The sequence below is a fragment of the Megascapheus bottae genome, chromosome 1 (genome assembly GCF_031878675.1).
Source record: "Megascapheus bottae isolate mThoBot1 chromosome 1, mThoBot2.hap1, whole genome shotgun sequence".
NCBI classification, from domain to species: Eukaryota; Metazoa; Chordata; class Mammalia; order Rodentia; family Geomyidae; genus Megascapheus; species Megascapheus bottae.
Window position 1 is genome coordinate 14,344,960 of NC_143509.1, and position 16,593 is coordinate 14,361,552.

At 43.3% G+C, this 16,593-nt stretch overlaps 1 protein-coding gene across 1 annotated transcript in view; it reads left to right on the top strand.

Moving 5' to 3' along the window:
* Positions 1–9,510: 9,510 nt before the first annotated feature.
* Positions 9,511–16,593, top strand: part of Mbnl1 (muscleblind like splicing regulator 1) — a 164,877-nt gene continuing 157,794 nt past the window's right edge. Inside the window, exon 1 of the mRNA XM_090337801.1 lies at positions 9,511–10,440. The gene's annotated coding sequence lies outside the window, so the exon portion shown is untranslated. The remainder of the gene's footprint in view (positions 10,441–16,593) is intronic.

The following is a 16,593-nucleotide window of genomic DNA, read 5'->3' on the forward strand; positions in this document are numbered from 1 at the left end:
TCCTGAGCATTCATGCACAGAGGGTGTCCAGTTCCACATACAGGAGAGCTGCCTGCATATCCACACAAACTGCATCGCTGCTCACAAGCGGAGAGGCTGAACAACCAGTAAATAGGTAAGGGAACTATAGAATATTACTCAGCTGTAAAAAGTAAAATTGCGTTATTTGTAGAAATAAAGGATGATAACCAAAGACCAAGTAAAATAAGCTAAGCTGAAAAAGACAACTGTCATGTGGTCTTGTTCATTTGTGGACTATAGATCTAAAGTAATAAAGTCAACAGCAAAGATGATGGGTCACCAGTGAGAAAGTGACTGTCCAGGACATGACCAGCGAGAGGTTGGGGAAAGCACATATGCATGCGTGTACATGTATATGTGACATTGCTCACATATGTATGCACCCATATGTGTGCATCTATGTATGTATAACAACATTCTTGTATATATACACACACACGTATAGGTAAGTGTATAGATAACCTCACATAACTATACACACATGCATGTAATGTCACTCTCACACACATACGCATGTAACATCACTCACATGTACATGTACACACACATGTAATGTCACTCACAAATGCATGTGCGCACACACAATGTCACTCACACATACACATGTACACCCACATGTGATATCACTCATACACACATGCATACATGTGACAGGACTCATATATATATATATACACATACATGCCCATGTACATGTGTGTAACATCATGCCTATAAGCTATATCTGTATTAGAACATCAATTATATGCACACACATACACATATATGTGTGTAACCCTACCCTTATATGGATACCTTCTATATACATTGCGTGTAAATGTGTCACTCATGTATGTATGCCCATGCAGACATTTTTGTGTGTATGCATGTATAACATCATCCAAATCTTGCATATATACATCTGTATGTAACATCACTCATGTACACATATACATATGCTTACAAATATATGTATCTGTGTAACCTCACTAATGTGTTCACATGCAGAAATGTAACATTATTCATATACTTACATATACACCTGTGTGCGACATCACTATGAGAATAATATTATAAAAATGTGCTAAGCTTAAGAACAAGCAAGGTAAAAATTTAGCTCCATGGCCTAGGAATATGTTTTGAATTTTTCTGTCAGTCCTGGGCTTGAGCTCAGGGCCTGAGCACTGTCCTTGGACTTTCTCAAGGCTAGAGCTCTAACACTTAAGCCTCAGCACCACTTCTGGCTTTTTTCTATGTACGTGGTATCAAAAAATTAAACTCGGGTCCTTGTGCATGCTAGACAAGCATGAAGGGCCAAACTCTTGACCCTGTTTTGAATTTTTAAGTACACGGCATGAAGTGACTGGCTTTGGCAAGCACCAGCCATCATTAGAAGGACTAGCCAACAGAACCTAGGCCCAGATTCAGTTAGAAAAGGGGCATTCTCTTACCAGACTAGTTGGCATTCTTTCAAGTTAAGAAGGAAGCTGGAACATAAGCAATGAGCCTCAACATCTCAGGTCCTGAAAAAGCATTTAGCTCAAACATTCAGCAACATGAGCAGTGATGATTGCCTTTCTCAGGAAAATCTCAGGGAGAGAGCACAGTGTAAATAAGTGTGCTTCCATTCCAGCTTGTGAATCAGAGAACCAAGTGAACAGCAACATAGTGTGAAGTTTCCATCTCCTTAGGGGTTAGGACCAGGACTCCTTGCAACAAGATGCCTTTCAAGCAAAGCTATTAGAACTGATAGCACATTGCTTCGGATGTGTTTCTTCTCCTTAGCGCCTTAGTAGTATAGTTAAAGAATTTATTGCTTTCTCTTGACTAAGCTAAACTAAAACAGATGCAAGTAAATCTGACAAAGATGTGAATCTGGCATTCGAGAAGTCAGAGTAGAATAACGATCTCTTCCTTCTTTAATTAGGCAATGTTGAACACATCCCAGTATTGTGAATGAGGGGTAACAGTAGGAAAAGTGTCTGAGCAATAAGGTGTTAAGGATAGAGAAAAAGAGCAAGGAACAAAAACACAAGGCTAAAAGCTGGTAAATCTACTGAATAGGACATTTCTCACAGAGTCATTCATTCACCCAGTATCCATGGAATGGACAGTTGTGACTAGTGTTATGCTACTGACACAGGAATGGAAATTACATTTGGCTCAAAGCAGCCATCATCTCCCTAACATCGTGAGGTGAGGGCCAGGCAGGATTTTGTTCACCAAATGACTTTGAGAAAGGGTGCCTTAGAAATATGACAATAAAATTAATGTACATGTTGTGTTCACCAGAGACTGGGAGAAAGGAACAGTAGGGTATTCTTGGAGGGGATTTCGTATGGACAAGGAGCCTGGGAGACCTGGAGGTGCTGTTTGCAGGCTGGAGACTGAGGAAAGCCCATGCACAAGGGCAAAGAGGACCTGGCCTTTTCTGGGTTCTCCTGTCAGGCCCTCAACAATGTGGAGGAGGTCTACCTATTGCGGGAGAGAGGCCTGTCTTCACTCCATCTGTGGACAAAGTGAAGCTCCATACAGAATTCACCAATGTGCATTATATCATAATCGAGAAAAGGGAATATTAAGTATTCATTTCTGCTGCAAACGCCTCAGGGCTAGTGTGCTGAGGATGCAGGTGCTTGCTCACTCTCGTAGACAGGTGTTGTCTGTGGGGGGAGACAGAACCTCCTCTTACCTGAACAAGGTATCATTTTCTGTTTACTTTATCTTGGCTTAAAAGAAAAGTATATTATAGACAATTAAAAATATTAGCACTACATACAGAATTTACCAGGATTCATCATATCATAATCAAGAGAATGGAATATTAAAAAATATTTATTCAGGAAATGACTTCTTAATATTTACAGCACAGGCTTGAAATCTTTTAAGAACATATCCTAGTGCACTATTTTCTTGTTAGCTAATAAACTTGTTCCATATTATCTTTATTAGATTGAACATTGTCAGATGAATATGCTTTGTTATAATTTGATAAATTTTATTCAGACTGTGTAACATCTTTGGGATTTTCAATTAAAATATCAATTTCTAAATCTTATTATCCAGTAGTAAATGTAGCTTTCAAAAATAGTTTTAATTGTTTTTCCAATTTACTATGTGCTAAGGAACCATGGAATTTTATTCTGTGGAGTAAAAAATTAAAATTGCTTCCTTAAGCAATGAAAATAGAGGCTGACCCTCTATTACTACTTGGTTAATATAATGGATGTTCAATTGACAAAATGCTATAATAAGTGGGCAATGTGGTAAATGCAAAAATACCACAATATACAAATGTCGTATACCAAAAAATGCTTCGTTTTGAAAGCTGCCCACAATATTTGGCAATTTTTGAATAGTGTCCACTATATTTGACGTGAGTGATTTTCTGATTTGGCAAAAACACTCGCAGTGATCATGAAACTAAAGGCTGTCTGAATGTGCCAATCATGTAATTATCACTTTCAGTGTAGAAATAGTTGGCAATTCTGCTTATATCTACAAGGTTCCTATAACATTTTGAGAAATCATCATCAGTTTTTAGTGACATTCCATTAAGAAATCCTAAATCAGAAGTAATTTCCAGTAAGGAAAAGGAGTTGTGCTCTGATGACATGGTGTTCATCTAAGCGCTGGCGTCGTTAGGGTGCCCTGTGGTTGTCCCTGCCTGTGTGTAGCTCCTCCGAGAACCAACTGTTACCATGTGTTGCGTGCCAGTTTATGTACAAATGACATAGTCAAGAACATAGAGGCAGTTTTTTCCAAATCCCATTCTACAAATGCACAAAGTCAAGAAAGCCATGAGGTTTCTTCTCTTCACGCTAAAGTTCTGTCTAGACTGGAGTTGCAATAATAACAAATACCTACATACTCTTCATAAATTTTTGACATTTTGAAAAGATTGGTGGGTTCTCTCTTCCTCAGCACACACAGATCAATGTGCGTATGTGTTTTCTGTTTGGTTATCTGCTTGGGACTACCACAATGTTCTAGAAGACATGTCCAGAGGAGGGCCTACCTGAGACAGATGGCACCTGTAATTCTTAGTGAGCTAGGAGTCATATAGGTTATATCCTAATCAGTCAGCTGACTGTGATCAGAGCTCAAAGTTCATAGCCAGGCAGGCAGAAAGTCCATGAGATTCTGTTTGGACCAGAGGCATGGCTCAAGTCTGTAATCATGGCAGCACTCCGCCATCCCGGTGCCCCGTGCCTGTTCATCCCCAGTGCCCCTGGGGTGTAAAGAGGGACAGAAGATTTCACAGTGAGACTGTACAACTCCACCATGGGATGGGACTAGATTCGGCCTCAGCAATCGCAATCAGAGGCTAGGCCCTTGTCTGCCTTTTTGACAATAACTCAAAACATGGAGGAAAAATAACAGGAAGAGACTTAAAGTATCCATCTCTCACTATTAACTCTTAACATTGGTATTTTATTGTGTTGTGTTGTTGGTAAACACACGTTCTCAATGTGAGCTTCCCTGTGCTCATGTCTTGCAGTGTGTGTCACCAAGGTTGGGTGTGGTGGGTGGAATGTTAAGGTAGTCTTTGTAGATTTCTGGGTGCTTGTATACACACAATTTTTGTTATTCACTCAACACTAACCAAAGCATTGCTCAAGAGGGTTTTGCAAAGTCTGTGTGATCCTGTCTACTAATCTTGACAGAGGAGGATTATCTGACCTAAGCCTGAATCCAGGTCTTGAAGTCAAAGACAAGGGATCCAGAGAAAGAGCACAGAAAGAGGACTGGATGCACAAGGTCAAAAGAAAGAAACCTCAGGAGCCGAGAACAGCTGCCTGTCAAAAACAAGCAGGAAAATCAGGGTATCAATCCTCAAATCCTAGAAACCTGTTTACAGCAGCTGGGTGCCTGTCTGGGAAACTCACCACACCATGTCGTGTTTCGGTCCTTAGAAACCAGAGATAATATTTTATGTTGCCAAGTTTGTGATAATTTGGAAACTTAAGAAAGCCAACAAAACTATAATACACGTGCTTATGTGTAAGATTTAATAAAAATAAAAGAAACCCTTTTACCCGATAGGTAGGTAAATGGCAGATGATTGATGGTAGGTGATAGATCACTGCCAAACCATTTTGAGGCCTAATGAAACAATCAGTGCTTTCTCTTTCTGATATATGGCATTCTTAAACTTGGTGGCCATAGTTTGGGTTAAATTGGGCTTCATGAGATTGTCAGAAAAGCCAACTGACAGCCAGGGGGTGAATTCCAACAACTAAGTCCTCAGCTCATGTCCCAAGAAAACTTGGAGTCTGTATTTCTGAAATTAATCAGTTAAAGACCTATAAACAACTGACTGAAGACCAAATTCTTAGATCATGTCAGCATTAACTTCTCCCTTTGAGTCCCTGCAAGGTTAAGTCATTTAGCTAAGTCATTCTGGTTTCTGTCCATGTTTTTATGTACCATGCATTCCTTGTTACCCAGTCCTCCCAAGAAGGACTTCCTTCCCAGCCCCATCACCACAGCCCAGCCCCCCCCCCCAGCCCCGTGCGCACTTCAAGGCTTAGTGTACAACAGAATCGTATGAAGACTGCAGTCTGTCATCCCTGTTCATTTTCTGTTCTAACAATGTGAAAGTGTTTGCAATATGGTCATCTGAACTTAATTTGGAATTCATTTTACAAACTGACAAAGAAACTGGGCATATGCTAAATATTTGTTCTGTTGCTTCTGTCACAAATTCCTCTGTGAACTTTGGTCTCTTGATCTTCCCCAGTAAAAATTTCTCTGGATATTTTTCTTAACTTATGGTTACTTTCCTCTCTGAGATTTTCATTAGTCAACTAATTTCCTGAACGTTATAGATTCTTCTTTCAAGACCTTTTCAAGACCCTTCTCTTTTTAGGCGTTTCCCAATTTTCCGTGGAAGGAAAATGTTGATATAGATAACTCACCTGTTGCATGGAAGCTGCTGAGACCTAGTTACTGACGTCACATCGTTACTGGTTTCCAAGCCTGCCTCTGGCAAGATGTGGCCCATCTTGTTTGGAGCAAGTCTTTAGAGTATGAATAACAGAAGCTTGTAGTCATAGAAATTGTTGTGAACATAGTTCGATCGACATATCTTCATATGCTTGGCTTGTTGCTAAAAGATTTAAATCAGTAGTTCCAAATTTAGGAGTCTCATTTTTGCAACAGTTCTGTAAGAATATCTGGTATGTTCAAATGTAAACAAATGTTGCTGTGAATAAGGGTGTTACACAGCACTGGGTTGAACCAAGGGCCTTTACCCCCGGTCAAGTACTCTCCTGCGCAACTCCCATCCACAAATAAGATGTGTGCTATTGCATATAAAATCATTTTACCATTATGCATTTTCTAGTTTGTGAATAATAATATCAGAAAGGCAGCTCTACAGGGTTCTTATATTGCTTAATCCCATGTTTTGCAAACTGACACATTGATACATGCACAAATGCACAAATCTTAAAGGATGAACATCAAAACTGAATGGCAATAATTTGAGCAAATTGCAATAAAATGAGTACTTTATTTAGTTTTCTGTGTTCCAGAAAATATATGATGTGCTAATATCCAAGAAGGGCAAGCCGTGGATCTAGGTGGGAATGCAGAATAAGGATTGGTTTCCTTACAGTGTGCCAAGGATTTGAGCTTTGATGTGCCTGAGAATTTTCAGTCATTTTGAAATGTAAGTGGCTTCATTTGAAGCCTTTTAAATGCTATGCAACTGCTGCTAATTGGCTTTGTGGCAGAACAGAATGCATTAAAGTTCAATTCCTAAATATTTGATGACAAAATAGCACATTGTACAGCTATTCCAAACGCCCGCCAGTGCTGTCCACAGATGGCTGCGGGCCTGCCATCCTTCAGAACTGGTCCTCAAGTGTTGCCATGGAAAAGACAGCTGCCACCACCAAGCAGAGATCAACCTCAACCATGAAAATGCACTGTTCTTTATTCCCCAGTGTTACTAGGCTTCAAAGTCAGAACCTCAGGCCTGTTAGAGCAAATGCTCTACTTTCAGATCTTCCTTCCTCTCATTTCTTCCTTCCTCCTGTCCTTCCTTCTTTCCTTCCTTCTTTCCTTCCTCCCTCCCTCCCTCCTTTCCTTCCACTCCTTCCTTCCTTCCTTCCTTCCTTCCTTCCTTCCTTCCTTCCTTCCTTCCTTCCTTCCTTCCTTCCTTCCTCTCTTTCTTTCCTTTTGCTTGTGTACTTGTCCTGGGGCTTGAACTAGGGTCCTGGGTGCTGTTCCTGAACTTTTGTGCTCAAGGCTAGGGCTCTACCACTTGGGCCACGCCTCCACTTCTGGGTTTTTTATTTATTTTCATTTATGTATTTATTTATTTTGCCAGTCCTGGGATTTGAACCCAGAGCCTGAGCACCATCCTTGGGCTTTCTCAAGGCTAAAGCTCTACCACTTGAGTCAGTCACAGCACCACTTCTGATTTTTTTTGTGTATGTGGTACCGAGGAATCAAACCTGGGTCTTTGTTAAGGCTAGGCAAGCACTCTTCCACCAGGCCAAACTCCCGGTTCAACTTCCAGGTTTCTGTCTTCTGACTTTCCTGTCTGGGCTGGCATCAAGAAGCCCTACTCAGACCTCAACCTCCTAAAGAGCCAGGACTACAGTGTGCCACCGGTGCATTCACAGATTTGGCTCTTGCTGGTTACTTTGGAGAGGGTCTCCCTTCCGCTCAGTTGTGCTGTGTGTGGGGTGTGCTGTGTGGTGGGGTGTACTGTGTGGCAGAGTGTGCTGTGTGGTTGGATGTGCTGTGGGTTGGGGTATACTGTGCGGTGGGGTGTGCTGTGAGGTGGGTGTACCGTGGGTCGGGGTATGCTATGTGGTGGTGTGTGCTGTGGGATGGGGTATACTGTGAGGTGGGGTGTACTGTGAAGTGGGGTGAGCTGTGAGGTGTAGGTGCTGTGTGGTGAGGTGTGTTGTGTGGTGGGGTGTACTGTGAGGTGGGGTGTGCTGTGTGATGGGGTGTACTGTAAGGTGGGGTGTGCTGTGTGGGGGGGTGTACTGTGTGGTGAGGTGTGCTGTGTGATGGGGTGTACTGTGAGGTGGGGTGTGCTGTGTGGTGGGGTAGGTCGGGGTGTACTGTGAGGTGGGGTGTGCTGTGTGGTGGGATGTGGTGTGTGGTGGTGTGTGCTGTGGGATGGGGTGTACTGTGTGGTGATGCGCTGAGTAGTGTGGTGTGCTATGTGGTGGTGTGCTGTGTGGTGGGGTGTACTGTGAGGTGGGGTGTACTGTGGGTTGGGGTGTGCTGTGTTGTGAGGTGCATTGTTTGGTGGTGTGCTGTGTGGTGTGGTGTGCTGTGTGGTGGGGTGTGCTGGGGTTGAGGTGTACTGTGTGCTGGGGTGTGCTGTTGTGGGTTGTGCTGTGCGCTGTGATGTGCTGTGTGATGTGGTGGGGTGTGTTGGTAGGGTGTACTGTGGATCTGGGTGTGCTGTCAGGTGGGGTGTACTGTGAGGTGGGGTGTGCTGTGTGGTGGGGTAGGTCGGGGTGTACTGTGAGGTGGGATGTGCTGGCCCTGAGGGTGTGGGTGTGATCTGCTCATTTCAGTTTCTCACGTGCTGGGTTGGCCTGAGCGTTCGCGCCCCCTCCCCGTGCCCTTCCACTCCTCCCCGCAGCCTCCCAGCGCCCTCCCAAGCTGACCCCGGACCCTGGTCCGTCCAGACCAGGTCTCCCCCTGCCGCAGGTCACCTGGGCCCTGGCAGAAGTCCTTCGAGTGACTGAGTTATGCCAGCCCCTGCCTTGAGGGACGCAGACTGAGTCCCTAGGGGACCCCTCACCACCACCCCAGTCCAGCCAGCAGGGACGCAGGGGACGCCGGCGGGGCGGGGCCCCCGCTGCCACCCGGGCCGACGGCGCCCTGCCCGGGACCCGGAGTCTCCCCCATGCTGAAACCGGCTCCCAGGCGGCAGGAGACTGTGGAAGCAACGCCCCGCCTGCTGTACCAAGATAAGGAGGAGAGGAGAGGGGGCGCCGCAGAGACGACGTGGCTCCCGCTGACAGGGGAGAGCAGATTTGGGAAGCCAGGCCAGGCATGAGCCAGGGCCAGGCCGCAGCGGCCCGCGGGGACCGAGGCGGTCCAGCACGGACGGCAGCCCTCGCGCCCGCCGCGCGTCCCCGCAGCGTTCCGCCCGCGTCTCCCCGGGGCTGGCATCCTGCGTCCTAGCTCGGGGGCGGGCGCCTGAGGCAGGGCGGGGAATCTGAGGCTCCATCTCCAACCGGCCCACAGAGCCGCCAGGGGCCCCGCTAGGGCTCTGGGCTCTCACCCCCGCCCTGCCACGCCCAGGCACACCTGCGTGTGCGCACACACTCGGCACACACGCGCGCACACGGAGTTGAATGTTTGTCATTGGTAACTGTCTGTGCTTTGGCTGTGGATTTTCCCGGGGGCTGTTCTTGGTTTGCTCTCGCTTCCTGTCTCACTGTAAAAGAGTGAACACGGGTTTGCAGTCGTCTCCTCGCGCACGGCGCCCTGGGTGCACGGTCAACCCGGAAGCCCAGTGCGCGCCCCGGGGCCTGGTCACGTCCCGAGGCGGGAAGGGGCCGCGGGTGCGGGCTTCGAGTCCTGCCAGGGCCAAGAGCACCCGGCGAGCGGAGGAGGCCACAGCTGGTCCTGCTGGCTGGAGCTGGAAGGAGTTGGGGCAAGACCCCCTTCTGTGTGAGCGCGGGGCCCGCCGGGGAGCCGGGGTGGAGGCGGCCCGGGGCCGCGGCCGTGCCCCGATCCACAGCCATCCGGCCGCCCGTCCTTCCTGCCCCCGCCGGGTCTGCACCGCTTTTCTTGCTACTTTGGTGGCAGAAGTTGTGGGCGATTCGGATAAGCTGCAAGTTTCTGTTTTGCAACGTTTTATCTACATGTAACAGACAGGCGAAAGAAACACGAGCAGGAAACGGAACAAAGCCCCCCACCCAGTTTCCAGGAAAGCACCCGCTGGCTCAAGGGGTCCCCGACCCTGTCCCAAACTGCCTGTGGCCAGGTTAGCAGTTTAAATGAACCAGAATTAACTGGACGCAGGAAGACAGTTTCCGCTCCTGTGCATTGGCTCTGCGTACAGCAGCTCTCCTGGTTTTCTGTACGTACCAGACAGGCAACATTTCCCTATGTAAATGAGCGCCCCTTGATTTCAATAACCGAACTTTCCTAAAGGCGTCTTAACAAGGTCCAGCCATCAATGCGCAAACTCTAGCCCGCGCACACCACTCCAAGTGCGAGCTTTGTACCTCGTCTTCAGTTCTCTGCAGAACTTTGTAACGCATGAGTTTTTCTCACTTCCTCCTTGGGTGGCCCATCCTTCTCAGAGGAGAACACAGAGACAAAGTACTTTAAGGAGCGCCTGTGAAGGGTGGACGGCGGGAGCAAGCCCGCAGGCCGGCAGCCAGGAGCAGTCACCCCAGGCTGGCCCCACAGCAGCTCCACAGCAGTGGGCAGAATCACACAGGGGTAAGTCAGGCCTGTCCTTGGCTGTGCTCTTTGTTTATGGATTGCTGTTTAGCCTAACATTTTAGATATCGCTGCGCTTACAAAGTACACCATAAAGACCAGATACACCTCTCAAGCAAGGAGTAAAAATTTATATGCAACAAAGTTTAGTAAAATTGCGATTTTGAACTTCAAGTTCAACCTCTTTAAAAGTTAGGAATGTAAACTTCTCAATGACCTGTTATATTACCTGCAAAATAAAATACCTGTGTGTGTGTGTGTGTGTGTTTTCTGTATACAATCTAGTACTGAAGAATCTTTTAGATAAATAGTAAGAACGTTTTCTCTGATCTACTTCCAGTTTGCTCCAAGTATTTGTAAATTTTCTTCCATTCATTTGGCATATAACCTGAGCACTTTTTAGAAAAAATAATTCTAGCATTTGTCATTGACTCTGTAAAATGTTATTTAAAATGTATCATTTCGGTATTATTTCTCACAGCACTACATTATGACATTTAAATTTAGAAAAAGTCGTAGTTTAGTTAGCATGATTTTAGAATCTAAATAAGTAAATCTAACTAGAAAAATCATTACTTTTACTAATGACTTTGTACTTACAATATTTGATGCAATAAGAACTAAACAAAGTATAATTTGAACAAAAAATGGGAAATGATAATGGGCTAAAACTGATCGCATCAGAAAAATTCTTAACCAATCTAGATGCAAAAAAACACCTTTTTTTCTTTGTGCCAATTCAAAATAATTCCTACACATATTAATTTGATTTAAGAATACTGTACTCAAAGTATAACCATTTTTAAATCTTCATTTTAAAACCTGTTTATACCTTTGGCAAGAACCTTTGCAGCCTTTGCTACCTCTTTAATAAGAAAATGGTAGTTGAAGAAACTGTGTATTTGTGTGCATGATTTGCCCTGAGCACTTAAGTAGCTTAAATGCTGAGAAAGGAACATGCATTTTGCACCTGGCTGGGTGAGATTTGCTAAAATAAATATACTAACAGCATACTTGGATGCCCACTTTATTCGGCTTGCTTTTTAAATTACATTAATACGCTCATAGCTCTTTGTGAACAAAGCCCTCATTAGCTGATCAATCAATGGATTATTTTTTATACACAAGCACACGTGCAATGTCATTCTGTCCTATTACATTAACTGTAAACTTATTTGTTAAAACTCTTCTCATAATACATGCTATTTCATAATTTTGTCAGAAGACGATAATTACTGTCTTCTGATCATAAGGGTAACGAAAGCAGATTTTCAGTATCATAAATTCAGGCCATAGTATTAGAGATGGACTGTTGATACAGTTTGAGATTTTAACTAAATTATGATTTAATATTAACTTGATAATTTGAGAAATATATTAAAATCCTGCAATTTCATCTTTATGTATAGCATAGATGGTGCTTACATCAAAACTTGGTTATACTAATTTAGCAATACCTCTTTCAAATGGTTTCTGCTTTAGTTTTCAACAATGTATTTTGAAGTGTCAAATTTTAGGTATACGGAATTTGTTGTATAGCATCGTGTTGTATAGCATGTGGGAAAGGATCATGAGAGGCAACAGCCCAAGGAACCTTGGTCCTAAATATGTTCAAAATCCAGAGAAGACCAGTATGGGCAGAGGAAACAACTGTCTTGTTGGCACATGTGGCACTGTTGAGATCTGCGTTCTGGGTCATGGAAAGTAACTTTAGACTCCATTCTTCCTTCAGTCATATTCACAAAAGAAAAACCAAGGTATGCTTCTCAGTTTGAGTTCCTGGGAGATTTGCTATGAAGGGGTTTTCTTTTTGTTACTAACCTTGCATTTTTTATTTCAAAACTGCTGTTGTGAAAAAGTACTGATAGCCTGTCCTCAACCCAAACCTTTTCAAAGTAGAGATAATACTTTAAATTATTTCAGGGAAAGTGATTTTGATTTTTGAACTATATATATATATATATTGTGTGTGTGTCTATATAGGTATATATATATGTATATATATAATTCATTAGATTATATTCATGTGATACACTTACCAAACGTGGAAATGGTTATTGCATCCAATAAACCTCAAACTAAATTGCTGCATAGAAGACTGGGTAGGAATTTAGTCCCTGGCATGAGCCCTGAGAGACCGGGGTGTGGTGGCATGTTGGGAAGTCTGCCACCCTGTAAATGTCACTGCTGGTCCTGCTGGCAGCATGTAGGTGAACAGCTCTTCGGCTCACAGTGCCGCCTTCCTGAGGCCTGCTGCAGGGGGCTGGGTTGCTCCTCCATTGCTCCAGCCTGTCAGGCCAGTGGCTGAATATATTATTTTCCAAATGAGTTCATCTGGGAACAATACTGTTTTGTTCTTCACATCCATGACTGGACTTTTAAAAGAACACTGGAACGTTTGGGCTTTCTGATCTTGTTTTGTTTTGTTTTGCTTGGCTCTTTTGGTTTTCCACTTTCCAGTTTTGTTCCAATTTTCAAGAATAAAGAGAAGAAAATGAGTTTTCTGGAAAAAAACCAAAACAACAAAACACAAATACTCCATGATTTGGGTACTAATTTATTAATTCAAAACCGAAAGTTCTCTAAATATAGATAAGGTGGGTTTAAAAAGAAATGTTTGTCCCTCAATATCTGTGTCCCTTTCCCTCATTTTAATGAATGTGACTTAAAAATAAGTGTCATATGTAGAAAGCTGATATTTATTAAAGATATTATTGTAAGAATATTACCACATGCACAAAACACACAGTATGGCAGCAAAAGTGCTCTGTAAGACAGAGTTCATAATATCCCCATGTACTTGTTGGTATTTCTACTGGAAAGTTAATCAAATATGGGCTGGGAAGAGTGGTAGAGTTTGGTTCTGGGTTTGGTTCCCTCGTACCACATTCAGAGAAAAAGCCAGAAAGAGTGCTGAGGCTCAAATGGTAGAGTTCTAGTCTTGAGCTCACAGAGAGTACTCAGGCCCTGAGTTCAAGACCCAAAACTGGCAAAAAAAAAAACCAAAAAACAAAAACACCACACCAAAAAAAGCCCTAGTTAATCAAATACAATCCATTTGTTCATCTGCATTGTAGAAAATTTTTAAATGTTGTTTATTAATTGTTAATTTTTACATTATTTGTCATTATATTTCTGACACTTGTCTACTGGCATTAATGCTTTCTAGTACTTTACATGCAGCAAAATTTGACAGCCTCCATGTTTCCAAATTACAATTTTGTTTTCCATCATTGTGTACATGTACTGAAAACAAGTTTTAGTTTTTCACTTATTTTCTGTTGTCCTTTGGGAAAATACTGATTTTTATATACTGAAATCTAAATTTGAGGGGAAATAGTACTATAATCCTTAAATAATATCAGAATGGTGGAAAACAGATCCCTCCTCCAAGTACAATGGTAACATTTACTATGTTGTCATTTAACACAATCTCTGCTGTTTAGCCTTATTTTTAGCATGTAATTTCATTTTATTTATTTATTTATTTATTTATTTATTTATTTATTTATTTATTTATTTATTTGCCAGTCCTGGGGCTTGAACTCATCAGGGCCTGAGTGCTGTTCTTGGGCTTTTTCAAGTTTGGAGCTCTACCACTTGAGCTACAGCACCACCTCCAGCTTTTTTCTATATATGTGGTACTGAGGACTCAAACCCCAGTCTTCGTGCATGCTAGGCAAGCACTCTACCACTAGGCCAAACTCCCAGCCCTTTTATGGTTACTATTAAGGTGCTGTACAGAGGGGTCACAGTTCCGAAAGTCAGGTGATGAATGTATTTCCTTTTTGGACACCACCCCTTCCTTTGCCTTCCCCCAGACCCCTCCCATCCCTGCCAACAATTACCAGGTTTAGCCTCTACTCTCATGCAGCTCTGCAAGGTTTAGCAGTCTCTACTCTTATATATCCTTTCCCCATTTGATCAGCTTTTCCTACCCTCCTGAAAGCTCTGTAGATTCAGCCTTTTATCTGTTTGTAACTGGCTTGGACTCAGGATCTTCCATGTTTCAATGACTTGTAAGTCTTTATTGCCTTAATAATTCAGTGTCATTTTGCCTACCCTTGACCACAGGAGCCCCTTCTTTTTTGTGTCTCTTTCAGTGGCATTCCCTGTCATATTAGTGAGCATGTGTGTGTGCATGTGTGCCCCAATACTGGGACTTGAACTCTGGGCCCAGTTTCATCCAGCTTTCTTGCTCACGGCTGGCACTCTAGCACATGAGCTTTGCCTCCTCTCACATTTCACTGGTGAAGTGGAGGTGGAGTCTTTTAGACTTTCTGTCTTTGAATGATGATCCTTCTAGACTCAGCCTCCTGAATAGCTAGAATGTAGGCCAGAGCCACCGGCACCTGACACGCTTTTATGGGAAGATATTCTAGTCAATATACTGTCTAGTCCCTCACTTTGTCTTAGGAAGAGTATTACGTACCACTGCTAATAGCATGGCTCTGCTTCCTCATTCTGACTCTCAAAAACATGTACAGACACAAATAGGCAAGTATATAACCAAATCTACATGTGTGTATCAGCTACTCTTCTTTTTCCTCTGCATCTTTGCCAACAATTACCCTTTGTGTTTTGACAGAAGCCTTGCTAACAGGAGTGAGATGATCTCTTATTGCTACAAGGGCACACTCACCACAAAATGGTAACTACAAAAGATAATGCATTGTCTCTGCTAGCTAGGTCTAGTCACTTTACTGCACACACAGACAGTACTTCACAATGTTATGTGATGCATAATGCATGCCTACAACTTCACATATTCTACTAAAAGACAGAGATGGGCAACGTGCACATGTTTTGTTAGAAAGCACAGGACCAGTGCCTGGAGGGAGGCTAACCTCTACTTTGCCAACACCATCCCTGAAGAAAGAGGCCCCTTCCCTAGCCCTGCTCAGCTTTGCTCTCTGCCTCTGGGCCTGGGGATGTCAGAAAATAAGTCCTTTCATACATGTGGTGTTATTTCTGCCCATGACATCATTGTGACCACGCAGCATGCACACGTTAGCTTTCTCTAGAGTTCTGAGACAGCTCTTGATTTGAGTTGTTTAAAAGTAAAGAAGATAGCTAAGTTTTGCATCCTGTGCCAACAACTCTGTGGGAATCAGAAATAAATCAGTGCATGGTCCCTGAGGAAGTATTTCCCGTGACTGATCTCTGTGCACCCCGCGTTACAGTGGTAGATGCTTTTTTGCATGACTTGCTTTGCCGTGATTTCTCATGTTTTTTCCTTTTAAAATACATGTGCAAACTTGGGCAAAGATAGTGGTGGCTCTGGTCTGCTAAGAGGACATTTGCAAAGTGCCTCTTTACCAATCTGAGGACATTATGGAATCCTTTATTATTTATTTACTTACTTGTGTATTTATTTTGTCAGTCGTGGGGCCTGAACTTGGGGTCTGGGAGCTGTCCTTGAGTTCTTTTGCTCCAGGTTGTAGTTCCACTTGGAACTACAGCATCACTTATGGGGTTAATTAGAGATAAGAACTTCACATACTTTCCTGTTCAGGCAGGCTTTGAACCACGATCCTTAAGTCTCAGCCTCCTGAGTAGCTAAGTTTATAGGTGTTAGCCACTGTTCCTGGCTTGTGGGATCCTTTTAAGTCATATACAAACCTGGTAGTTTTTAAAACTTCGAGGTTATTTCTGTTCATTCTATCTGTGTTATAAAACAAAGGACACCCATTCTTCGCATTTTATTCGAAAAATTAAATTTTGAGTAGACCTTAAGTAGGATTTGTATATTTGAAACAGGATACTTTCAAAATGGAGAATTACTTTCCATTTTGAATAATAATAATAATAATAATAACAGTAGCTATATATGATCAGAGGCCTGATTTGTGTTAGGATAATTCTCAAAAATTCTGTTACATTCTCAGAAAACTGAGACCTGTCAACAGCATCCTTCACCTCAGAACTAGATTCATGGTTCAGGGCAGAGCAGGGTCCCTTTCAATGCTATGTCACCATTATCTGATGGACTCTCCCTAGAATGTGCAGCTCATGGGTCTTGCTCAGCCGGGGATCAGGGGTCTGTCTTCCTACCAGAAACAGCCACACACGGGCTGAGGGTGAGGGGCCTGAGGTCCTGAGGGCCCTGAGGTACTGCTGGTGACGGCCAGCGAGTGTCACATCCGGTCCCCT